The following is a 26,016-nucleotide window of genomic DNA, read 5'->3' as shown; positions in this document are numbered from 1 at the left end:
AAGGAATGCGAGGGACTCCCTGCCTCCATCTCCACAGCATACTGCCACGGTGCGTCTAGGTCCTCTGTCTCCTCTTCCTCCTCCTCTACCAGATGCTCCTGCTCCTCCACTCCTGTCCGCTGAGTGGAAAAACCACCCATTTCACTCAATAATTCCTGAGCACCAATGTCCTCCTCTACCTCCTCCTCTTCTTCCAGTCCTGCCCCCACAGGGGCCATGTGGCGTTGAGATCTGTGCGCCACGTCTACCGCACCCTGACCAGCCATTGTTAACAGCATTTGTTCCAGGACGTGCAACAGAGGAATGACGTCGTTCATCCCATAGTCCTGCCGACTCACGAATAGCGTGGCCTCCTCAAAGGGCCTGAGCAAGCGCAGGTGTCACGCATGAGCTGCCAATGGCTGACATCTAAGTTACACAGGGAGTACCTTTATCTGCTTTTAACATCAGGAAATCTGTGATGGCCTTTTGCTGTTCGTAAAGGCGGTCTAACATATGTAGGGTTGAATTCCACCTTGTTGCAACGTCACAGCATGAGGAGTCGGTATAGGGGCCCATGGCAGATTAGGGGCCTGGCAGCAGTTATGGGAGGCCCATAATCTGCCAGCACCCTATGACAAAAAATGGAACACACCAGCAGTGTGAGGAGACCTGAAAGTGGCACATGGCAGAGTGTGGCGATGGAGACAGCAGCAATGGGAGGCCGTACAGGGACCCATGAGAGACTCTGGACCTGGCAGCAGCATGAGGAGGCGGTATATAGGGGCCTACGGCAGATTAGGGGCCTGGCAGCAGCTATAGGAGGCCCGTAATCTGCCAGCACCCTATGTCAAAAAATTCAACACACCAGCAGTGTGTGAGGAGACCTGAAAGTGGCACATGGCAGAGTGTGGCGATGGAGACAGCAGCAATGGGAGGCCGTACAGGGACCCATGACAGACTCTGGACTTGGCAGCAGCATGAGGAGGCGGTATATAGGGGCTTATGGCAGATTAGGGGCCTGGCAGCAGCTATAGGAGGCCCGTAATCTGCCAGCACCCTATGTCAAAAAATTCAACACACCAGCAGTGTGAGGAGACCTGAAAGTGGCACATGGCAGAGTGTGGCGATGGAGACAGCAGCAATGGGAGGCCGTACAGGGACCCATGACAGACTCTGAACTTGGCAGCAGCATGAGGAGGCGGTATATAGGGGCCCATGGCAGATTAGGGGCCTGGCAGCAGCTATAGGAGGCCCGTAATCTGCCAGCACCCTATGTCAAAAAATTCAACACACCAGCAGTGTGAGGAGACCTGAAAGTGGCACATGGCAGAGTGTGGCGATGGAGACAGCAGCAATGGGAGGCCGTACAGGGACCCATGACAGACTCTGGACTTGGCAGCAGCATGAGGAGGCGGTATATAGGGGCCCATGGCAGATTAGGGGCCTGGCAGCAGCTATGGGAGGCCCGTAATCTGCCAGCACCCTATGTCAAAAAATTCTACACACCAGCAGTGTGTGAGGAGACCTGAAAGTGGCACATGGCAGAGTGTGGCGATGGAGACAGCAGCAATGGGAGGCCGTACAGGGACCCATGACAGACTCTGGACTTGGCAGCAGCATGAGGAGGCGGTATATAGGGGCCCATGGCAGATTAGGGGCCTGGCAGCAGCTATGGGAGGCCCGTAATCTGCCAGCACCCTATGTCAAAAAATTCAACACACCAGCAGTGTGTGAGGAGACCTGAAAGTGGCACATGGCAGAGTGTGGCGATGGAGAAAGCAGCAATGGGAGGCCGTACAGGGACCCATGAGAGACTCTGGACCTGGCAGCAGCATGAGGAGGCGGTATATAGGGGCCTATGGCAGATTAGGGGCCTGGCAGCAGCTATGTGAGGCCCGTAATCTGCCTGCACCCTATGTCAAAAAATTTAACACACCAGCAGTGTGAAGAGACCTGAAAGTGGCACATGGCAGAGTGTGGCGATGGAGACAGCAGCAATGGGAGGCCGTACAGGGACCATGACAGACTCTGGACTTGGCAGCAGCATGAGGAGGCGGTATATAGGGGCCCATGGCAGATTAGGGGCCTGGCAGCAGCTATGTGAGGCCCGTAATCTGCCTGCACCCTATGTCAAAAAATTTAACACACCAGCAGTGTGAAGAGACCTGAAAGTGGCACATGGCAGCAGAGTGTGGCGATGGAGAAAGCAGCAATGGGAGGCCGTACAGGGACCCATGAGAGACTCTGGACTTGGCAGCAGCATGAGGAGGCGGTATATAGGGGCCTATGGCAGATTAGGGGCCTGGCAGCAGCTATGTGAGGCCCGTAATCTGCCTGCACCCTATGTCAAAAAATTAAACACACCAGCAGTGTGAAGAGACCTGAAAGTGGCACATGGCAGAGTGTGGCGATGGAGACAGCAGCAATGGGAGGCCGTACAGGGACCATGACAGACTCTGGACTTGGCAGCAGCATGAGGAGGCGGTATATAGGGGCCCATGGCAGATTAGGGGCCTGGCAGCAGCTATGTGAGGCCCGTAATCTGCCTGCACCCTATGTCAAAAAATTTAACACACCAGCAGTGTGAAGAGACCTGAAAGTGGCACATGGCAGCAGAGTGTGGCGATGGAGACAGCAGCAATGGGAGGCCGTACAGGGACCATGACAGACTCTGGACTTGGCAGCAGCATGAGGAGGCGGTATATAGGGGCCCATGGCAGATTAGGGGCCTGGCAGCAGCTATGGGAGGCCCGTAATCTGCCAGCACCCTATGTCAAAAAATTTAACACACCAGCAGTGTGAAGAGACCTGAAAGTGGCACATGGCATGAGAGACTCTGGACCTGGCAGCAGCAGGAGGAGGCGGTATAGGGGCCCATGGCTGATTAGGGGCCTGGCAGCAGCTATGTGAGGCCCGTTATCTTGCAGCACCCTATGTCAAAAAATTTAACACACCAGCAGTGTGAAGAGACCTGAAAGTGGCACATGGCAGCAGAGTGTGGCGATGGAGACAGCAGCAATGGGAGGCCGTACAGGGACCCATGAGAGACTCTGGACCTGGCAGCAGCAGGAGGAGGCGGTATATAGGGGCCCATGGCAGATTAGGGGCCTGGCAGCAGCTATGTGAGGCCCGTAATCTGCCTGCACCCTATGTCAAAAAATTTAACACACCAGCAGTGTGAAGAGACCTGAAAGTGGCACATGGCAGCAGAGTGTGGCGATGGAGACAGCAGCAATGGGAGGCCGTACAGGGACCCATGAGAGACTCTAGACTTGGCAGCAGCATGAGGAGGCGGTATATAGGGGCCCATGGCAGATTAGGGGCCTGGCAGCAGCTATGTGAGGCCCGTAATCTGCCTGCACCCTATGTCCAAAAATTAAACACACCAGCAGTGTGAAGAGACCTGAAAGTGGCACATGGCAGCAGAGTGTGGCGATGGAGACAGCAGCAATGGGAGGCCGTACAGGGACCCATGAGAGACTCTAGACTTGGCAGCAGCATGAGGAGGCGGTATATAGGGGCCCATGGCAGATTAGGGGCCTGGCAGCAGCTATGTGAGGCCCGTAATCTGCCTGCACCCTATGTCAAAAAATTAAACACACCAGCAGTGTGAAGAGACCTGAAAGTGGCACATGGCAGCAGAGTGTGGCGATGGAGACAGCAGCAATGGGAGGCCGTACAGGGACCATGACAGACTCTGGACTTGGCAGCAGCATGAGGAGGCGGTATATAGGGGCCCATGGCAGATTAGGGGCCTGGCAGCAGCTATGTGAGGCCCGTAATCTGCCTGCACCCTATGTCAAAAAATTAAACACACCAGCAGTGTGAAGAGACCTGAAAGTGGCACATGGCAGCAGAGTGTGGCGATGGAGACAGCAGCAATGGGAGGCCGTACAGGGACCCATGAGAGACTCTAGACTTGGCAGCAGCATGAGGAGGCGGTATATAGGGGCCCATGGCAGATTAGGGGCCTGGCAGCAGCTATGTGAGGCCCGTAATCTGCCTGCACCCTATGTCCAAAAATTAAACACACCAGCAGTGTGAAGAGACCTGAAAGTGGCACATGGCAGCAGAGTGTGGCGATGGAGACAGCAGCAATGGGAGGCCGTACAGGGACCATGACAGACTCTGGACTTGGCAGCAGCATGAGGAGGCGGTATATAGGGGCCCATGGCAGATTAGGGGCCTGGCAGCAGCTATGTGAGGCCCGTAATCTGCCTGCACCCTATGTCAAAAAATTTAACACACCAGCAGTGTGAAGAGACCTGAAAGTGGCACATGGCAGAGTGTGGCGATGGAGACAGCAGCAATGGGAGGCCGTACAGGGACCATGACAGACTCTGGACTTGGCAGCAGCATGAGGAGGCGGTATATAGGGGCCCATGGCAGATTAGGGGCCTGGCAGCAGCTATGGGAGGCCCGTAATCTGCCTGCACCCTATGTCAAAAAATTAAACACACCAGCAGTGTGAAGAGACCTGAAAGTGGCACATGGCAGAGTGTGGCGATGGAGACAGCAGCAATGGGAGGCCGTACAGGGACCATGACAGACTCTGGACTTGGCAGCAGCATGAGGAGGCGGTATATAGGGGCCCATGGCAGATTAGGGGCCTGGCAGCAGCTATGTGAGGCCCGTAATCTGCCTGCACCCTATGTCCAAAAATTTAACACACCAGCAGTGTGAAGAGACCTGAAAGTGGCACATGGCAGCAGAGTGTGGCGATGGAGACAGCAGCAATGGGAGGCCGTACAGGGACCCATGAGAGACTCTAGACTTGGCAGCAGCATGAGGAGGCGGTATATAGGGGCCCATGGCAGATTAGGGGCCTGGCAGCAGCTATGTGAGGCCCGTAATCTGCCTGCACCCTATGTCCAAAAATTAAACACACCAGCAGTGTGAAGAGACCTGAAAGTGGCACATGGCAGCAGAGTGTGGCGATGGAGACAGCAGCAATGGGAGGCCGTACAGGGACCCATGAGAGACTCTAGACTTGGCAGCAGCATGAGGAGGCGGTATATAGGGGCCCATGGCAGATTAGGGGCCTGGCAGCAGCTATGTGAGGCCCGTAATCTGCCTGCACCCTATGTCAAAAAATTAAACACACCAGCAGTGTGAAGAGACCTGAAAGTGGCACATGGCAGCAGAGTGTGGCGATGGAGACAGCAGCAATGGGAGGCCGTACAGGGACCATGACAGACTCTGGACTTGGCGGCAGCATGAGGAGGCGGTATATAGGGGCCCATGGCAGATTAGGGGCCTGGCAGCAGCTATGTGAGGCCCGTAATCTGCCTGCACCCTATGTCAAAAAATTAAACACACCAGCAGTGTGAAGAGACCTGAAAGTGGCACATGGCAGCAGAGTGTGGCGATGGAGACAGCAGCAATGGGAGGCCGTACAGGGACCCATGAGAGACTCTAGACTTGGCAGCAGCATGAGGAGGCGGTATATAGGGGCCCATGGCAGATTAGGGGCCTGGCAGCAGCTATGTGAGGCCCGTAATCTGCCTGCACCCTATGTCAAAAAATTAAACACACCAGCAGTGTGAAGAGACCTGAAAGTGGCACATGGCAGCAGAGTGTGGCGATGGAGACAGCAGCAATGGGAGGCCGTACAGGGACCCATGAGAGACTCTGGACCTGGCAGCAGCAGGAGGAGGCGGTATATAGGGGCCCATGGCAGATTAGGGGCCTGGCAGCAGCTATGTGAGGCCCGTAATCTGCCTGCACCCTATGTCAAAAAATTTAACACACCAGCAGTGTGAAGAGACCTGAAAGTGGCACATGGCAGCAGAGTGTGGCGATGGAGACAGCAGCAATGGGAGGCCGTACAGGGACCCATGAGAGACTCTAGACTTGGCAGCAGCATGAGGAGGCGGTATATAGGGGCCCATGGCAGATTAGGGGCCTGGCAGCAGCTATGTGAGGCCCGTAATCTGCCTGCACCCTATGTCCAAAAATTAAACACACCAGCAGTGTGAAGAGACCTGAAAGTGGCACATGGCAGCAGAGTGTGGCGATGGAGACAGCAGCAATGGGAGGCCGTACAGGGACCATGACAGACTCTGGACTTGGCAGCAGCATGAGGAGGCGGTATATAGGGGCCCATGGCAGATTAGGGGCCTGGCAGCAGCTATGTGAGGCCCGTAATCTGCCTGCACCCTATGTCCAAAAATTTAACACACCAGCAGTGTGAAGAGACCTGAAAGTGGCACATGGCAGCAGAGTGTGGCGATGGAGACAGCAGCAATGGGAGGCCGTACAGGGACCATGACAGACTCTGGACTTGGCAGCAGCATGAGGAGGCGGTATATAGGGGCCCATGGCAGATTAGGGGCCTGGCAGCAGCTATGTGAGGCCCGTAATCTGCCTGCACCCTATGTCCAAAAATTAAACACACCAGCAGTGTGAAGAGACCTGAAAGTGGCACATGGCAGCAGAGTGTGGCGATGGAGACAGCAGCAATGGGAGGCCGTACAGGGACCATGACAGACTCTGGACTTGGCAGCAGCATGAGGAGGCGGTATATAGGGGCCCATGGCAGATTAGGGGCCTGGCAGCAGCTATGTGAGGCCCGTAATCTGCCTGCACCCTATGTCAAAAAATTAAACACACCAGCAGTGTGAAGAGACCTGAAAGTGGCACATGGCAGAGTGTGGCGATGGAGACAGCAGCAATGGGAGGCCGTACAGGGACCATGACAGACTCTGGACTTGGCAGCAGCATGAGGAGGCGGTATATAGGGGCCCATGGCAGATTAGGGGCCTGGCAGCAGCTATGGGAGGCCCGTAATCTGCCTGCACCCTATGTCAAAAAATTAAACACACCAGCAGTGTGAAGAGACCTGAAAGTGGCACATGGCAGAGTGTGGCGATGGAGACAGCAGCAATGGGAGGCCGTACAGGGACCATGACAGACTCTGGACTTGGCAGCAGCATGAGGAGGCGGTATATAGGGGCCCATGGCAGATTAGGGGCCTGGCAGCAGCTATGTGAGGCCCGTAATCTGCCTGCACCCTATGTCCAAAAATTTAACACACCAGCAGTGTGAAGAGACCTGAAAGTGGCACATGGCAGCAGAGTGTGGCGATGGAGACAGCAGCAATGGGAGGCCGTACAGGGACCCATGAGAGACTCTAGACTTGGCAGCAGCATGAGGAGGCGGTATATAGGGGCCCATGGCAGATTAGGGGCCTGGCAGCAGCTATGTGAGGCCCGTAATCTGCCTGCACCCTATGTCAAAAAATTTAACACACCAGCAGTGTGAAGAGACCTGAAAGTGGCACATGGCAGCAGAGTGTGGCGATGGAGACAGCAGCAATGGGAGGCCGTACAGGGACCATGACAGACTCTGGACTTGGCAGCAGCATGAGGAGGCGGTATATAGGGGCCCATGGCAGATTAGGGGCCTGGCAGCAGCTATGGGAGGCCCGTAATCTGCCAGCACCCTACAGTATGTCAAAAAATTTAACACACCAGCAGTGTGAAGAGACCTGAAAGTGGCACATGGCATGAGAGACTCTGGACCTGGCAGCAGCAGGAGGAGGCGGTATAGGGGCCCATGGCTGATTAGGGGCCTGGCAGCAGCTATGTGAGGCCCGTTATCTTGCAGCACCCTATGTCAAAAAATTTAACACACCAGCAGTGTGAAGAGACCTGAAAGTGGCACATGGCAGCAGAGTGTGGCGATGGAGACAGCAGCAATGGGAGGCCGTACAGGGACCCATGAGAGACTCTGGACCTGGCAGCAGCAGGAGGAGGTGGTATATAGGGGCCTATGGCAGATTAGGGGCCTGGCAGCAGCTATAGGAGGCCCGTAATCTGCCAGCACCCTATGTCAAAAAATTCAACACACCAGCAGTGTGAGGAGACCTGAAAGTGGCACATGTTTGAGGCATGATTCATGGCGGATTTAGTCAGTTGTGTCAGGAACTGGTGGTTTGAAATCCAGACTAATCCACGCCTGATTCATTTTCACAAACGTGAGTCTCTCCACACTTTGGGTGGACAGTCGTGTCCTCCGCGGAGTTACAATACCTCCTGCCGCACTAAACACGCGCTCCGATGCCACGCTACTGGCCGGGCATGACAGCCTTTCAAGGGCAAATTCAGCTAGTTGGGGCCAAAGGTCAAGTTTCGTTGCCCAGTAGTCAAGGGGATTGTCTACCTCGGTTGGCAGGGTGCTGTCCAAGTAGGCCCAAGCCTGTTGTTTGAGCTCCTGCTCCAGGTCCACCTGATGCTGCTGCTGCTGCTGCGGCTGGTTAGTAGTTTCCTCACTGCGCTGGTGAAGAAAGCTACTCATCATCGACTGCAGACTGAGGCAGCCGCTGCTGGTGGAGCTGCCACTGCTCCTACCACCCCACCCCTCCCCTGCTGCCATGCCAGCGGAACGCGAGCGCACAGGGCCCACAGTGTCTGAGGATGGACGATGGCGCACAAAGGCAGAGACCAACTGACTACATAGGTGGTTTTTATAGTACGTAATTTTGGCCTCCCTCTCAGCAGGTGTGAAAAAGGCCACCATTTTGGACCGGTAGCGAGGGTCCAACAAGGTGGACAGCCAAAAGTCATCCCTCTGTCTGATGGTTATTATTCGGCTGTCGCTACGCAAGCAACCGAGCATGCTATGGGCCATTTGTGCCAAGGAATGCGAGGGACTCCCTGCCTCCATCTCCACAGCATACTGCCACGGTGCGTCTGGGTCCTCTGTCTCCTCCTCCTCCTCCTCTACCAGATGCTCCTGCTCCTCCACTCCTGTCCGCTGAGTGGAAAAACCACCCATTTCACTCAATAATTCCTGAGCACAAATGTCCTCCTCTACCTCCTCCTCTTCTTCCTGTCCTGCCCCCACAGGGGTCATGTGGCGTTGAGATCTGTGCGCCACGTCTACCGCACCCTGACCAGCCATTGTTAACAGCATTTGTTCCAGGACGTGCAACAGAGGAATGACGTCGTTCATCCCATAGTCCTGCCGACTCACGAATAGCGTGGCCTCCTCAAAGGGCCTGAGCAAGCGGCAGGTGTCACGCATGAGCTGCCAATGGCTGACATCTAAGTTACACAGGGGAGTACCTTTATCCGCTTGTAACATCAGGAAATCGGTGATGGCCTTTCGCTGCTCGTAAAGGCGGTCTAACATGTGTAGGGTTGAATTCCACCTTGTTGCAACGTCGCAGATCAGGCGATGCTGTGGAATTCCGTTCTGCCGCTGCAGCTCAATGAGGGTGTTCTTTGCGGTGTAGGAATGGCTGAAATGCATGCACAGTTTACGTGACATTTTAAGGATGTCTTGCAGTGGGATGGTGGATTTTAGGAACCGCTTGACAACCAGATTGAACACGTGAGCCATGCATGGCGCATGGCACAACCTTCCTTGACGCAGAGCAGACACCATGTTCTTTCCGTTGTCAGTCAACATGGTTCCGATTTTTAGTTTGCGCGGAGACAGCCATCTGTCGATTTCTCTGTTCATTACACTCAGCAGTTCCTCCCCTGTGTGACTACGTTCGCCAAGGCATACCAGGTGCAGCACAGCGTGACACCGTTGCGCCCTGCACATGTGATATGCCGGTCGGGTAATGGGACTTGGCACGGGGGTGGCGGCTGAGGACACGGCGGAAAAAGAGGTGGTAGAGGCGGACATGCTTGCTGGACCAAGGACGTGCAAACGTGGAGGCAAAAGCGTCGTGACCTGTCCAAGTTGCTGGTGCGGCTGTGCCGGCACCACGTTCACCCAGTGGGCCGTAAATGACATGTACTGTCCCTGACCGTAGTTACAGCTCCACACGTCGGCGCTGCCGTGCACTTTGGCAGAGACCGACATGCTCAAAGACTGGCCCACCATCTCTTCTACATGTGAATGCAGGGCTGGCACTGCCTTTTGGGCAAAGAAATGACGGCTTGGCACTCTCCACCGCGGCGCGGCACAAGCCATCATTTCTCGGAAAGGTGCTGAGTCCACCAGTTGGAAAGGGAGGGACTGCAGCACCAGCAACTTGGACAGGAGGACGTTCAGCTTTTGCACCGTCGGGTGCGTGCTCGCAAACTGTTGTCTCTTGGATACGGATTCCAAGAAAGACTGTTGACGGAATCCGAGAAGAGGAGTAGCAGGAGAAGGAGCATCTGAACGAGCGGAAGATGCCAATGAGCGACAACTCCCCTCAGCAGAGGTGTTGGAGCCTTGACTGGCTGATAGAGGGCGATTGACGACGTCGGGTGACGGAGCAAGTAACGGAGCGGGTGATGGAGCGGGGGCTGGGGCAGGCAGAACCGCCGTATGTTTATCACGGTTTTCCCAGGCCACCGAATGGTGACGCTGCATATGCTGACGCAACGCTGTAGTCCCAACATGGGCCCCCTGGCCACGCTTGCATTTCTGGCCACATAGTCGACATACGGCTACGTTTACTTCCTCGGGCGGCTTGAGGAAAAATTGCCACACCACCGAGTAGGAAACTTTGCCCCCGCTACTCTTCACTGGCTGACTGCTACTTCCTCCGTGCGCACCGGCACCACTACTGGCCGTGGTGGTAGGCTGCAGTGGAGCTGGTGCTCTACTCCGTGGACGTTTGGCTCCACTGACACTGATGCGACCCTGCTGCTGTCTCCTGGGCAACCCACCGACTGTTTTGCTCGCTGCCAAGCTGCCACCCTCTTCTCCTGATGATGCGGAAGAAATTGCCTGATGACGACGAGGCTGCCAAGTGCGATCAACCTCCTCATCATCAAGTAGGGTCTCCGCCTCACTACTAGCCCCCTCGGCTGCGTCTGGGTCAGGAGACAGACCTGTCTCTAGACCGGCTACCGAGCCACTCTCCTCGCCAGTACTTGTTCGCTTGGCTGCTGAAAAGGCCGATGTCTCCCCCCGTTCCTGACCGCCCTCTGTTAGCTCTTCCTCACTGTACAGTGGGGCTGAGCCCACAGCATGCGATACTTCGCTTGGTGAGGGAACAGCAAAGGACAGGGGCAGGTAGAGGACACGTGATTTCAGTGGGCTTGGTCCCGGGCCATGCCAACTAACGGTTGTGTCTGACGTACCCACCGACCGTTGGCTGTAGGTGTCAGAGGTGACCTGGGAAGAGGAAGACGACCGAGCCAACCAATCAATGACGGCAGGGTTGTCGGTGGAGACACGACCGCTGGATGACACCGGGAGCACTGGCCTCTGGCTGCGAATACTGCTGCCTCGACCCCTTCCTCTGCTGCCACGTCTGCTCGCTCCTAAAACATTGCCTCCTCTGCCACTCCTCTGCATGTTGTCTGACATACTATTTAATTCAACGATTAGGTGTCCCTGAGTAACAATTCTCTGGCACTCAGTAACAATTCTGTCTGTCCCTGAGTAACAATTCTCTGGCACTCAGTAACAATTCTGTCTGTCCCTGAGTAACAATTCTCTGGCACTCAGTAACAATTCTGTCTGTCCCTGAGTATGAATTCTGTGGCCCTGAGTAACAATTCTGTGTCTGCGCGAGTAACAATTCTGTGTCTGTGCAAGTAACAATTTTGTGTCTGTGCGAGTAACAATTCTCTGGCACTCAGTAACAATTCTGTCTGTCCCTGAGTATGAATTCTGTGGCCCTGAGTAACAATTCTGTGTCTGTGCGAGTAACAATTCTGTGTCTGTGCGAGTAACAATTCTGTGTCTGTGCAAGTAACAATTTTGTGTCTGTGCGAGTAACAATTCTCTGGCACTCAGTAACAATTCTGTCTGTCCCTGAGTAACAATTCTCTGGCACTCAGTAACAATTCTGTCTGTCCCTGAGTAACAATTCTCTGGCACTCAGTAACAATTCTGTCTGTCCCTGAGTAACAATTCTCTGGCACTCAGTAACAATTCTGTCTGTCCCTGAGTAACAATTCTCTGGCACTCAGTAACAATTCTGTCTGTCCCTGAGTATGAATTCTGTGGCCCTGAGTAACAATTCTGTGTCTGTGCGAGTAACAATTCTGTGTCTGTGCAAGTAACAATTTTGTGTCTGTGCGAGTAACAATTCTCTGGCACTCAGTAACAATTCTGTCTGTCCCTGAGTAACAATTCTCTGGCACTCAGTAACAATTCTGTCTGTCCCTGAGTAACAATTCTCTGGCACTCAGTAACAATTCTGTCTGTCCCTGAGTATGAATTCTGTGGCCCTGAGTAACAATTCTGTCTCTGTGCGAGTAACAATTCTGTGTCTGTGCAAGTAACAATTTTGTGTCTGTGAGAGTAACAATTCTCTGGCACTCAGTAACAATTCTGTCTGTCCCTGAGTAAGAATTCTCTGGCACTCAGTAACAATTCTGTCTGTCCCTGAGTAACAATTCTCTGGCACTCAGTAACAATTCTGTCTGTCCCTGAGTAACAATTCTGTCTGTCCCTGAGTATGAATTCTGTGGCCCTGAGTAAGAATTCTCTGGCACTCAGTAACAATTCTGTCTGTCCCTGAGTATGAATTCTGTGGCCCTGAGTAACAATTGTGTGTCTGTGCAAGTAACAATTCTGTGTCTGTGCAAGTAACAATTTTGTGTCTGTGAGAGTAACAATTCTCTGGCACTCAGTAACAATTCTGTCTGTCCCTGAGTAACAATTCTCTGGCACTCAGTAACAATTCTGTCTGTCCCTGAGTATGAATTCTGTGGCCCTGAGTAACAATTCTGTCTCTGTGCGAGTAACAATTCTGTGTCTGTGCAAGTAACAATTTTGTGTCTGTGAGAGTAACAATTCTCTGGCACTCAGTAACAATTCTGTCTGTCCCTGAGTAAGAATTCTCTGGCACTCAGTAACAATTCTGTCTGTCCCTGAGTAACAATTCTCTGGCACTCAGTAACAATTCTGTCTGTCCCTGAGTATGAATTCTGTGGCCCTGAGTAACAATTCTGTGTCTGTGCGAGTAACAATTCTGTGTCTGTGCAAGTAACAATTTTGTGTCTGTGAGAGTAACAATTCTCTGGCACTCAGTAACAATTCTGTCTGTCCCTGAGTAAGAATTCTCTGGCACTCAGTAACAATTCTGTCTGTCCCTGAGTAACAATTCTCTGGCACTCAGTAACAATTCTGTCTGTCCCTGAGTAACAATTCTGTCTGTCCCTGAGTATGAATTCTGTGGCCCTGAGTAAGAATTCTCTGGCACTCAGTAACAATTCTGTCTGTCCCTGAGTATGAATTCTGTGGCCCTGAGTAACAATTGTGTGTCTGTGCAAGTAACAATTCTGTGTCTGTGCAAGTAACAATTTTGTGTCTGTGAGAGTAACAATTCTCTGGCACTCAGTAACAATTCTGTCTGTCCCTGAGTAACAATTCTCTGGCACTCAGTAACAATTCTGTCTGTCCCTGAGTATGAATTCTGTGGCCCTGAGTAACAATTCTGTCTCTGTGCGAGTAACAATTCTGTGTCTGTGCAAGTAACAATTTTGTGTCTGTGAGAGTAACAATTCTCTGGCACTCAGTAACAATTCTGTCTGTCCCTGAGTAAGAATTCTCTGGCACTCAGTAACAATTCTGTCTGTCCCTGAGTAACAATTCTCTGGCACTCAGTAACAATTCTGTCTGTCCCTGAGTATGAATTCTGTGGCCCTGAGTAACAATTCTGTGTCTGTGCGAGTAACAATTCTGTGTCTGTGCAAGTAACAATTTTGTGTCTGTGCGAGTAACAATTCTCTGGCACTCAGTAACAATTCTGTCTGTCCCTGAGTAACAATTCTCTGGCACTCAGTAACAATTCTGTCTGTCCCTGAGTATGAATTCTGTGGCCCTGAGTAACAATTCTGTGTCTGTGCGAGTAACAATTCTGTGTCTGTGCAAGTAACAATTTTGTGTCTGTGCGAGTAACAATTCTCTGGCACTCAGTAACAATTCTGTCTGTCCCTGAGTAACAATTCTCTGGCACTCAGTAACAATTCTGTCTGTCCCTGAGTAACAATTCTCTGGCACTCAGTAACAATTCTGTCTGTCCCTGAGTAACAATTCTCTGGCACTCAGTAACAATTCTGTCTGTCCCTGAGTAACAATTCTCTGGCGCTCAGTAACAATTCTGTCTGTCCCTGAGTATGAATTCTGTGGCCCTGAGTAACAATTCTGTGTCTGTGCGAGTAACAATTCTGTGTCTGTGCAAGTAACAATTTTGTGTCTGTGCGAGTAACAATTCTCTGGCACTCAGTAACAATTCTGTCTGTCCCTGAGTAACAATTCTCTGGCACTCAGTAACAATTCTGTCTGTCCCTGAGTAACAATTCTCTGGCACTCAGTAACAATTCTGTCTGTCCCTGAGTATGAATTCTGTGGCCCTGAGTAACAATTCTGTGTCTGCGCGAGTAACAATTCTGTGTCTGTGCAAGTAACAATTTTGTGTCTGTGCGAGTAACAATTCTCTGGCACTCAGTAACAATTCTGTCTGTCCCTGAGTAACAATTCTCTGGCACTCAGTAACAATTCTGTCTGTCCCTGAGTAACAATTCTCTGGCACTCAGTAACAATTCTGTCTGTCCCTGAGTAACAATTCTCTGGCACTCAGTAACAATTCTGTCTGTCCCTGAGTAACAATTCTCTGGCACTCAGTAACAATTCTGTCTGTCCCTGAGTAACAATTCTCTGGCACTCAGTAACAATTCTGTCTGTCCCTGAGTAACAATTCTCTGGCACTCAGTAACAATTCTGTCTGTCCCTGAGTAACAATTCTGTCTGTCCCTGAGAATGAATTCTGTGGCCCTGAGTAAGAATTCTCTGGCACTCAGTAACAATTCTGTCTGTCCCTGAGTAACAATTCTCTGGCACTCAGTAACAATTCTGTCTGTCCCTGAGTAAAAATTCTGTGGCCCTAATAACGTTTCTGTGGCCCTAAGTAACAATTCTCTGGCACTGAGTAACAATTCTGTCTGTCCCTGAGTATGAATTCTGTGGCCCTAACTAGCGTTTCTTTGTCCCTAAATAACGATTCTGTGGCCCTCATTAACAAGTCTGTGTCCCTGAGTAATGGTTCTCTGTCCCTAAGTAACTTCTCTCTGTCCCCAATTCTCGTTTCTGTGGCCCTAACTCTGTCCCTGTCCCTAGTACAGAGCGGTCTGCCTCTGTTCAATGACTGCAGGCAAATGAAGATTTCCAAAATGGCCGCTATATATACCTCGACCATTACACAGTGCTGGCTGGCTGGCTGCTGATTGGCTGATGCGATCACATGTCGTTGAGGAATGCATTATGGGGCAGCGCGCCTTGTCTGCGCGCCTTCCCCGACATCCCCGCTCCGTCGCCGCACATGTCAGCCGCCATTTTCGGAAAAATTTCGATTCGCGCGTCCGAATTAGGCTGTTTTTCGGATTCGGCACGAATCGAAATTTTTCCGATATTCGACTCGAATTCCACTTCGGATACTTCGATTCGCTCATCTCTAGTTATGAGCCCTCAGAGATGTAGGATGATCCAGCTGGTCAGAGGTTCCTTTAAGGGATAGGTGGGTACAGGTGCCTGCTTACAGGAGCTTCCCTCTCTGGATATGGTGGACAGATGACTGGATCACAGCAGGGGCTCTATAAATAACATAGCTCCTCAAGGGAGACCAAGAAGAGTGCCCATAGTGCAGTAAATTATGTCAAAATATATTGAATATAAAAACAAATCAGATAAAACATCAATATGTATATGCAGCAGCGTCAAGTGCATACACACGAAACGCGTTAGTAGGAGCCTAGGACATCATGACATCACGCCGCCAGAACCACGAGGAGGCCCTGTGGCCATCTTAGTTCCTGGATGGTCAGTTCTTATCTATACTTGACGCTGATGAATATACATATTGATGTTTTATCTGATTCGTTTTTATATTCAATAAATTTTGACATAATTTACTGCACTATGGGCACTCTTGTGACCTGACATTGACCAACAACACCCCTGCCTCCCGCCCAAGAAAGCCTTTCACTACCACTGCCCCTCCCCATACACCAGCCACCATCCCCCATGGTGAGAGAAAGAAAGACACTCATATTCACAGCTCTGGACAGTCAGTGCTGCTATACACAGGATGTCACCTCCTGTTCTCTGTTCCCTTCCTTCGCAATCTGCATTCACCTCTTCCATACACAGGATCTCACTTCCTGATCCAGGCATGTGCTCCTTTTCTCTGCTCCCCCCCTCCACAGTGTGCATTACTGCTATCATTCAGACAGGATCACAACTCCAAATCCAGCCATTTACTCCAGCTCTCTACTCCCCACTCTGCTATTTGCATCACTGCTACCATACTGATGGGCTCTAACCTCATGATTCAGCCGTACGGTCCTGCCCTGTGCTCTCCCCCTCAGTAGTTTGCATTCAGCACTGAGATAGGATGTCACCTCCTCCTTCAGCTCTCACTCTCTGCACTACTCCTGGTGCCTCCCTCTGAGTTCACAGGAGCCTACAGAGAAGGCATCTGGAACCAATCCGCGCTGACAGTACTCACTGTCAGCACATATTGAGAACATTGGAAACAACACTGAGCAGATATACATCCGCCACAATGTTGATTTGCGGCGGAACCCCTGGGGACTTCTTGTAGGAACCCTAGGGTTTCACAGAACTAGGGTTGCCACCTCACCCCTTTAAACCTGAACACATTCTAACCACTTCCATACCGGGCACTTTTACCCCCTTCCTGCCCAGGCCAATTTTCAGGTTTCAGTGCTCTCACACTTTGAATGACAATTGCGCGGTCATACATCATTGTACCCAAACTAAACTTTTATCATTTTCTTCACACAACTAGAGCTTTCTTTTGGTGGTATTTATTCACCACTGGGGTTTTTATTTTTTGCTAAATTAACAAAAAAACATGTTTTTCTTTGTTTCTGTTATAAAAGTTTGCAAATAAATAATTGTTCTTCATAAATTTAGGCCAAAATTTATTCTGATACATTTCTTTGGTGAAAATAACCCAAATTAGTATATATTATTTAATCTGTAGGAAAGTCATAGAGTTCACAAACTATGGTATAGATCTGAATATTGATCAATCCTGAAGTACTGACAGCCAATTTAATTTCTTGAGGTCCAAGAATGTCAGAACAGTACAGATATCCCCCAAATGACCCCTTTTTGCAAAGTAGACAGTCCAACATATTTCATAACAGTGTATAAATAGAGTGTGCTAATTATTCACAAAAAATTCAAGGATAAATAATAGAAATAACAAATAAAATCCATAAATATAAACATAAGTCCAGCCACCATAACAGTGATAGTCCAATATCAACTTAATGTCAATCTTGAAAACAAACACCCATGTGCGAATCCGACACCAGATGAAATGAATACACTCACCAGAGCTATATGCTGATTATATTATAAACCAGCATGATAGCATTTTGCTCTGGGAGCGATGATCTGCAGGATATCCCAGTAGAGGAACAGCAACCAATAGTGATCCAATCAGCACATATGGAACAGCTAAGCAGCAAATGATCTTCCAATAACATGGGCAAAGCTCGAGGAATCAGAAGAGATATGATGGTGCAGTGCGTTTAAAACCAGTAAAATGTTATTAATAAAGTATTGCACTCACAAAGAAGGTGTCTAGCCGACACCACCAATGACAGCCTCTAAAATGCCACATCCACAAGGGGAAAACCAAGGGGCGAACCTCCTGCACCGCGATCTCACAGCCGACAGCTGGGAGGACCGTCCCGACATCACTTCCACTAGGCCACGCCCAACGCATTCGTCACTTGATGTCTTCAAGGGGTGGAGTGGATATCAGACGTCTGCTCATACAATATATACCCATTCTGCATACGACATCATTTCATAACAGGCATGGCGAGTTTTTTGAAGTTGTAATTTTTTTGTCATAATTTTTCAGAAATGAAGAAATAAAAAAAATGATTTTCACAATTTTTGTTTTTTTTACATACTGTCACTAGTGCAGTACAGCATCATCATATAACTGGCATGGCGGTGATCAGGGACACTGACTGGTGACAGTACCAAAAAAAATTTGATAATTTTTTTTTTTATTATTTTTTATTACATTTCTTTCTCTTTTTTTAAGATTTTTTTTCATATTTCACTGTGACCAAAGTAGTATAATGTTACCATAGTAATATTGTACTACTTTGGGAAAGTGATCAGTATTTTTTTTTTTTACACAATTTGCTTATAGCAAAGAATTACTTTGCATTTACCTGAATGAAATCGATTTATTCAGGGTTTTTTTTCTTGTGCTTAGCTGTGATTTGGCCATGGCTAATCACATGACACAGCTCGGCTGTGATTGGTCCAACTTGTGCATGTGATCGCTGTGACCATTCACAGCTAGCCACACTTGTATACAATGGATGGCATGAAAGGAAGCCATCCATTGTATGCAACTGTCATGTCACCTGCTGTGATTGGTCACAGCAGGTCACATGGTACTGGCAACGGGGCCGGTACACAGATCTGTCATCGGCCGTGTCCGAGGTACACGGCCAGTGACAGATCGCGCCGCTGCGCGGCTCTGTGGGCATGCAAACTGTGCATGCCTGAAAGGATGCCATAGGGCGTCCACCCGGAGGGACAAGGTGCTCGCCCGGCCACCATCTGGCCATAGGCCGGGCGGGAACCGGTTAATTACACATGTGGCTGACTAAGGTGGTGATTAAACTCTTGGTGCCTTATCTGCATTAAATTACTCTCAGAAGCTGTGTACTTTATATGTGTTCGGTTTTAAAGGAATGAGGTGGCAACCCTACGAGGAACCCCGGTTGAGAAACACTGATCTAAGACGTGTGTTTTAACCCAGTGTTCTTCAGTAAGCTTTACTGTTGCTGCAATGGAGGTCAAGAATCTGTCTGTCCTGTCTAGCAGGTTGTAATACATTAAACACTGACTGTGCATGAATACATATTCTTTAGCAAGTTCAAAAAGATTTCAATGATATATTTCCATTGTATGTTTAGCTCCTTGCCTCGAGTTCAGCCGTAAGCTTTTTATTCTTGTTATATGTTCACTGCTACCTACTGATGATGAAGCCTTCATTTACCCTTTAGCCTTAGCTCTAGCGATATAATCTACTGTTATATGTCTACACTGTGCATCTCCCATTCTTTTTGATGAGACATCTCGGGTGAACCAGAGGTTGTTGTTGATGTGGGGGTTTTTTTATTGTTTGAAGACATGTTTTGGGCTTTGTTCCTTTCCCCCATTTCTGTTTACATCCGGTCGGGAAGGAATAAGACATAGAAAGGAAAAAGCAAGATATTGTCAAGAAAGTTTTAGATTCTTGTGGTCTCTGTTTTGTTTGATTACCATTTCTGTTATTCTGTTTATTATGGGATCTGTGTATCCACGTTGTTCCATTTATGTGTAATCCTGCTGTTGCAGTAATGTCATTGTGGATTCTGTAAGTACTGCTCCATTTTCTCTATTATCTTGACAATAAAAATTGTTTGGATTAAAAAAAATGTTCTACACAAGCACAACAGTACACAGTATTTCAGTAAATGAAAAAAAGAAAAAATATATATATATACACATACATACACACTGTATACACAAATACAAAGAGAGAAAATTATAACGTCCATTGCTAACAGAGTAAAATATAGTCAAAGTGCACCTCAGCAAACACAGCAACTAGATGAAGAATATGCCCATCTATGGCATCATTGTGTGCAGGAAAAAAGAAACTTTCTTACAAGCTTGTAAAGCCAAGCACTGCTGAGAAAAATGTATTGTGCATTAGTCCTCATGCCCACTTGACGTTTTTACAGCTGCTGTTTTTGGCTTTTGACATTTTTTTCTACAGCCAGTAAACCCCCCAGCATGTTATCCTATGTGTCTATTTACACATAAACTGTATTCAACGTTTATTGGCAGGGATATTTTTTGTTTAGAAAAAAAACCCAGAACTAGTGGGTTTCTAGAGGAGTTTGTTAGCTGTAAAAATGCTCTAACACTGAAAAACGCGGTAAAAAAATATTTTTTTGGGTTAAAAAACGCTAAAAAACACAAACGTGGAAAAATGCTGGAAAATGCTGCTAAACGCTAATGCAAAAATGCTAAAAAAAATCTGAAAAATTCAAATTTTTAAGGTGACTTTACACAGCTAACATTACCAGCGTTATCAAAATGTCTAGTGTCCATGAGGGCTTAATTAGCTAGCTTCATTTTACGGAATGTGCAATGTTCTGGACTCAGGAGCACTGAGGGATTTGATGTCACACTTATTTCTCCCAGAAACCCTATCCATGTGTTTCTCTACACAAATTAAGTTTCTCTTGCTATCAGTTGTGTCTTTCTTCAACAAATGTGTGTGTGGTACGACTGATAAACATCTATCCTCTTTACTATCCTTTGATTGTCTGCCTAATGCAGGCCATAGACAGGTCGTTTATCAGCCGAATTTTCGTCCACACGAAAAATCAGCCTCTAATCACGCTGTTAGTGGGGCCAGCCCATCCGGCCGTTTTTCGCGGATCTCCTCATTTATTTTTATCGGTCATGCTGGAAAATCCACGAAAAACTGCCGTTTTTTGTGGACATGGGTGGCAAGCATCGGCAACGGGGCCAACCAATTTTTCATTTATCGGCTGAAAATTCCCGTCTATGGCCTGCCTTGGCTGACAGGAAAATGAGACTGTCAGCAGACCGTTGAGACAATCACACAATATTAAAGGGAGTAGTTTTGCAATTCACACCATTAAAGTGGTTATCAAGGGACAGTTTGCATTTTTTGTCAACTTAAACTAACGCTGTTGCTTGTCTAAAAAAACTCTACCCCGCATCCCCTAATATTAGAAGAAGCAAAATACTTACCTCTCCAGCAGACGGTAAATTAATCTTCACTGTCTTGCAAAACTAGTAGGACTGCTGCTATCTAATACTTCCACATGTGCTGGATAGCATGCCCCCCAGATATCATGGTTTCCACAAGTGTTGGATAGCACCAGAGTACTTACCAATGAAATGAGTGAAAACATTCACACGATGCCCACTTAAGAGGTAAGTAAACAGCTTCTTCCATTGCAGCGGCTGCTGGCTTGAACAGGGTCGCTTTAAAGTGGACCTAAAGTTAAAACGCTGATAATGCCAATTCTAATCTGTAGTTGCAAAATATAGCCAATAATAGAAAAAAAATGACTGATTAAAAAAAAAAACAGGGTGCCTCTGATCTTTCTTTCAGGGGCTTCGGGATAGTGGGTCCATATACAGTATATGAGCAGTGACTTATATATGGAGGGAGTGTCACAAGATCTTGCACTTCCGTACACTGCATTGGGCTACGGCAGCTTTTCTAAACATTTTCAACACAGAGGAACTCTTGAAAGAACTTTCCCGTGTCAGGGAACCTGTGCTAAAAAATTCCATATCTACAACTCATGATACATTAGAGGGATGGTCAATAGAAAGAATGCCCCTTGGGAAGAATTACGCTCTTACAGATAGCTAAAAAGATCAATGGAGTGAATGAGGGGCAGATATTGCTTATTGCTCATGGAACCCCTAGCAACCTCTGGAGGAACTCTAGGGTTCCATGGAACCCTGGCCTAAGAATCCATATCAAGCTCTGCTTAAGCTCAAACCAAAGGGGAGTACTGTTAATCAATTTAGACTCATAGCCTTCATTTTCAGCCAAACAAACTCTGACCAAAGCCTAGTAGTCTGGCACCCCAATGGTCGCAAAAGTCAAAGAAAGAATGGCATAGTATTTAGCAAATGAAAAACTGGAGCCTGTAACCCCTTGGATTACTTGCTGCTTTCCTGGAGACTTTGATCATTCTTTTGAGACCATCTAAACTTCACCTAGCCTGGGGGGAAAGTGGTTCTCTAACTGGTCTTGCACCTTCCCTTACCCCAACCCTGTTCCATCCTTTCCCCCTAATTTTCCATCTTTTTATGAATGACTTATCCTTCTCTCATATGCTCGGTAATAAGGGTTGGATGGAAAATCCTAGCTGTTGCAGATCACAAAATATAATTATTTCTGCCTAAGGTTGGATCTTTTTTGTATGGTGCACAGAGCTTTATACCTCTGATTTTCTTTGTGTTTCCATGTATTACTGTTGGAAATCTTTTCAATAAAATGTTATTAAAACAGAAAAAAAAATCGCACTGCTTACTGGTTGCAAGGCACCTGGGGTGCTTACTTTACATTGAGAGATTAGGTGTGATATGTCCATTTCTTCAGGAAATTATCTTGCGTAAAACCGGATCCCCTGATCTCGTTCAGTGTTTCTATGTTTGCCCTACTGAAATGCCTGCATTATCTCACAGAAAAGAGTGAACATGTTATCAATAATATGAGTAAGGTAGTTGAACTGAATTTTCATGGGAATCAAAGCTGTTTTATAATGGTGCATCTCTGTAGAGTTGCCTCTGTTGGTCTCTGCCTTATTTTCATGCAATTATATTGGTAAAGGAAGAAATGTTTTCAGGTTGATTAAAAAAAAATAATTATGAAGCCGGACACCTTATTGTATCATTTTGAGTAGTAAATATTGATGTCATAAGTGGGCAAATTCACATACGCAGTCCTCTTAGGGATGCCTTGTTGTTCATAACATCATTGGGCAGACATCACCAGCAGGAAGGAATGAGATGTTGAATCATGCTAAGGCAGGGGTGCTCAACCCATGGCCCTTGGAGCCTTTTGATGTGGCCCCCCACCTCAAACTGATTGCAGGAGTTTTCGTGTGCTTTCTGAAAGTGCACCAAACCCGCAAGATATTATCGAATTATGGCAAAGCACAGCTAACAACCAGAAAAGCTGCAGGTGCACTATACTACACCAATGGTGTGGGTAAACTGTGGTGCAACAGCGTGAAAGCAGCCTTATAGGGGGTTCAGGACAGTAATGGCTTTCTTACATTTGCAGTTTGTGGTGTAGTAAAACCCCATAGTTGAGATGTGTTTTAACCACACACCCCCAACCACTGGTGTGGTGTCAGGGGTCCCAATGGCAACCCCGCTCCATGCTCCAGGGGGCCCATGCTGCCTCCCTGTCACATTCTGTTTTACATTTGGACAGGAGGGATGGAGAGGGTGGCATGTACAGTAATTGATCCTCTCCATTTTCCTCCTACCACTGAAAGCCGGCTTCTCCTCCTCTTCCTCCTGCCACCATTCAGTGGCTGCAGGAGGAACATGTTTAGTATGTTATTCAAAATGAAAAATTTGAAATTCTGAACCATTTCATTTTATTGTGGTCCACGACCAGTTACCAAAACAATAAAGTGGCCCTTCAAGTGGTACTTCAATATTGTACCAAGCTGTTCTGAACATCTCATGAAGTCTGAACTTTTGGCATATTGCAACACCAAGTTCAGTATATGGTGTAAACATTTTATTTTGTTAACTGTATATTCAATATAAAGTCTGTTTAACTGAGCTAAAAAAAAAAGACTGTTTAACAAGAACTAGTAGGTTGTTCTCTCAGTATAATAACTATTATACATTGTTCAATAAATATTTGTTTTCTTTGTTATCTGCAGCAGAGCAAAAAAACTGACTCTTGACTACAAGATATGATTTAGTATACAAAATGTTTAACTACAACTGACCTTCAAACTGCCACGTTGTTAACATAAAAACCCTACCAGCATAAATAAAGAACAAGATTGAGTAAATACTTCACCAAGCACAACAGGATGCTGATTAGAACTCTACAAAGGACACAAGATGTATTACGTTTTTTGCTCATCATTTACACACTTCTGTTGGGAACTTTACTGTGTTCTGCTTTCCTGATAAATGTCTTGGTTTGTGATGCAAAGGACTGATTTGTGTAAATTCTTCAGACTGTATTTGTCATCCATGTACACATTTTACCTTGTCTTGATGAAGAGTACATTGGTCATCTTATTGCAGTTTTTGCACTTCTTAAATGAGGAAAATGGATAAGATTTTGGAATATGGGCAATAATGCAACACAGAGTATATTTAGAGGGATTTCGAATGATTGGTTGTTGAATCATTCGTGATGTACTTGTGTCTTCATCCATTTTATCCCCAGTGCAACAACTAATCTCACATCCCTATATGTTCAATATAGTATAATGGGGGTTGATTTACTAAATTCAAATAGACTATTTACTTTGCAGGAGAAGTTGCACTTTGGGTGGGAATTTTCTCCAGAGCTTAGTGAATGAGGTGAAGCTTTGTTGACTTTCATTTTCCAATCATGTTCAAGCTAAAATGCTGTTTTTTATTCTCCTTGTACTTGGATGGGTAATCTTTGCAAATTGAAATTTCCCCACATTCACTAAGAGCTGAGGAAAACTTCCTTGCAAAGTACAAATCCCCTTGCAAAGAGAACAGCCTATTAGCCATTACATATCAACCCCAGTCTCTAAAGCTAGTCCTAAATAGGACAAATGTCTGAAGAATAGGTTTTTGACCTTATAATATCAAAATAAATTTTCATCTGTTATTTGTTATACCATCCATTTTGTTTCTTCATTGGAGTATTCACAATTCCCTATTTCTTTTTTATGTTTCCTTTCTTTTTTACAATCACCCTCGTCATCATTGATTATAACACACATTTTTATTAGCGCTGCACACTGATATTATAGTGTTTTGTTTTGGTGGAGACAGGGTTTATGCTAGCTGCTTTAATTTTTCCTTTTTTGTCTTGCACTCATCATTTATTCTTTGATTAGGTTTTTGACCTTACTTGAGCTACTGGGCTAGTGTATGTAGAATTTTTTTAGGACAATCCACCAACAATAGATGTTACATTTGTAGTTGATGCTGTTGAGAAGCATTTTCAGCCATTGAGCAGTACAATACTTTTCCATTTTTCCTTTCATATGGAAATTAGGATATTAATGGTACCCGCAGTAAGGAAGTAAAAAATGCAATTTCTTCGCTGCCATGCTAATCCAGTGGTTTCAATACATTTTGAGTCACTAAACAGGAATTAGCAGGCTTTTTTATATTCATTTCAGGTCAGTAACTCACAAGGTATTTAATACATGGGGTAGAAAGGTAGTCAGACAGCCTTCATTTAAAAAAAATGTTTTTATTTATTATCAGACATGTTATATTGCAGTCAGATTACAAGAAACAATATTTTGATCAGAACATTTTACATGTGGCAATCTATATTGCGTAATTTATTAAATTCTGAATATTGTTTTACATGATATTTGTGGAAGAGGTGGATTAAACAATAACTTTTCTTGAAACTGATATTTTTGTAAGAAATCAAATGATGATTCAATCCAGTGGCACCCAACCAAATTTGAAGCATACTTTTGCATAGAAACCAGTAGATTTGTTAGCTTCTTGTATCTCTTGGAGTCTGGCAACACCACAAACCTTTTGCACTGATTGTGCTTCTGCTCATCACAATATCAGACATGTCACTTTCTCACACCTTGACTCCCCAATGACTATATACTACAGCATGAGTTGGTCTTACAACAGCAGTTTGCCAAAACTTGAATTTCCAATAGGGATAGTTGGCCACTGGATGCCCAAGATATAAAAAAAAATGCAGTATGTGATTAAATTTGCTTGCAACAATGCAAAATTGAATTTAGGGAAAAGAAGCTGAACTGAACATCTAACAATTATTTTCAATAGGTAGCAGAACAAGTCCAAGAGTTTTTATTCTCACTAAAGGATTAAAGTATATGTAAACCAAATTTCTAAAATCTCACAAAAGCTTTAATATATTACTATAACCTATAAAGTAAGTTCCAATATTTTTAAATCTGCAGCTTTCATTAAAATAACACATGATGATCCTACCATGTACGTCCTTGTTCAGGTACTTCCTGTTATAAGATATCAACACTCTTTCACTGTCCCCTAAATGTGCTCCTGTGTTTTCACCTTTTCAAATAAATGTGCCATGCAGAATGTGATTGGATCAACACATAAAAATCTAAGTAATTAGGATTTACATCTATTTTAAAGGAGACATATGGAAATAAAAATCTAGTTACCTTGCTATTATGCTGACCCCATTGCTTCAGTTCTTTCCCTGACTGAGAACAAGTCTGTAGATTATGAGTTAGAATTTCATACTGATTTTCCTGATCAGTATGCTTGATCTAGGTTAGTGTCTTACAAAGTATCTTTTAGGTCATAGTACCAGGA

General features: G+C 47.0%; 1 long non-coding RNA gene across 1 annotated transcript in view; it reads left to right on the top strand.

Moving 5' to 3' along the window:
- The window catches only part of LOC149462582 (uncharacterized), a 52,496-nt gene extending 27,399 nt beyond the window's left edge, over nucleotides 1–25,097 (top strand). The window contains exon 2 of the long non-coding RNA XR_016312635.1: nucleotides 23,400–25,097. This is a non-coding gene — a long non-coding RNA (uncharacterized LOC149462582). The remainder of the gene's footprint in view (nucleotides 1–23,399) is intronic.
- Nucleotides 25,098–26,016: the final 919 nt, after the last annotated feature.

The sequence above is a fragment of the Staurois parvus genome, unplaced genomic scaffold, assembly GCF_062004578.1.
Source record: "Staurois parvus isolate SC_StPar_1 unplaced genomic scaffold, SC_StPar_1.0 ptg000172l, whole genome shotgun sequence".
Classification (NCBI taxonomy): domain Eukaryota; kingdom Metazoa; phylum Chordata; class Amphibia; order Anura; family Ranidae; genus Staurois; species Staurois parvus.
The sequence above is the reverse complement of the archived record's forward strand: the minus strand, read 5'-3'. Positions and strand labels throughout refer to the sequence as shown.